Raw genomic sequence first — 1,224 nt, forward strand, 5'->3', positions numbered from 1 at the left:
TAGTAATAAAATAAAAATATTTACTAGCTTGTAAAGGTAAATAAAAATACACGGATGAGTGTAGTTTTGATTCAATCCCAGATTTTAGCACTCTCCTCTCTCTTTTTTCCTCTCTTACTCTTCTCTTTACAATTCGATGGATCGTCCTTCTTTGTTCGTTGGGTCGCTCGACTGTCCGTCGAATTTGATCGGATTACAGTTGGCGTAACAATAAACATGATATATATGTATATATTTGTATAAATAAATTTTCAAATGCTTACTCGTTTTCACGCACCAACCAACAAAGTTTCCATAGAATTTTTAAGCTAACCAAATAAAAACGCAGTAAACTGTTTTTATTATCATCATTATTGTTTATTATAGTAACCATATTATTATTGTTTTAATCATTTCCAATAGAGATTATTATGTTCAATTTTATTATTATTATTATATATATAAAAGTTAGTTTCTTTAGAGAAATTTGGTATCGTTGGAAAAAAAGTCGACTTGAATTTGTGCCTTTTCAAGGTTTCATTTCATTCTCACCGATAGCCGATTTATTATGATAAATATTTAGGCTGCATTCGAAAATACTCTCTCTCTATCTCCAAAGTTACATAATTAAAAAATAACCTTGGGGGTCTCGTGAACTTATTGAGATTTGAAGATATATTATTCGATAGCCAATATCAAGACTTTCATTTGAGTACCCACATCAATCTTTTCGCCATATTTTTATATATTATATATATGTGTATATGACAAATATATCGAAATGCATGCTGGGCATCTTCAAATGGAAGCTCTTCCAGATGAGTGTAACATCGGGATGAGCTTATATCTTTAAAAAACGTCAATAGTTAAGCAAGTTACAGTGCAATTTAACACCAAATATCTTAAACTATTGACATTTTTAAGATATAAGTTGTCCAGCATTATTGCTATTATTTGAGTACCCACATCAATTTTTCATATATTTTTATGTATTATATATATGTATATATGACAAATATATCAAAATGCATGTGGGTACTCAAATGAAAGCTCTTGATGAGTGTAACATCGGGGATGAGCTTTATATCTTTAAAAACGTCATTAGTTAAGAAGTTACAGAAAAGCAACTTAACAGTCATCTTAAACTATTGATTATTTTTAAAGATATAAGTTTAGTCTGATGTTGTTAATTCATCGAGATCTTTCATTTGAGTATCCACATCGTAATTTTTCATGTATTTTTAT

The sequence above is a fragment of the Cotesia glomerata genome, unplaced genomic scaffold, assembly GCF_020080835.1.
Source record: "Cotesia glomerata isolate CgM1 unplaced genomic scaffold, MPM_Cglom_v2.3 scaffold_263, whole genome shotgun sequence".
Lineage (NCBI taxonomy): Eukaryota > Metazoa > Arthropoda > Insecta > Hymenoptera > Braconidae > Cotesia > Cotesia glomerata.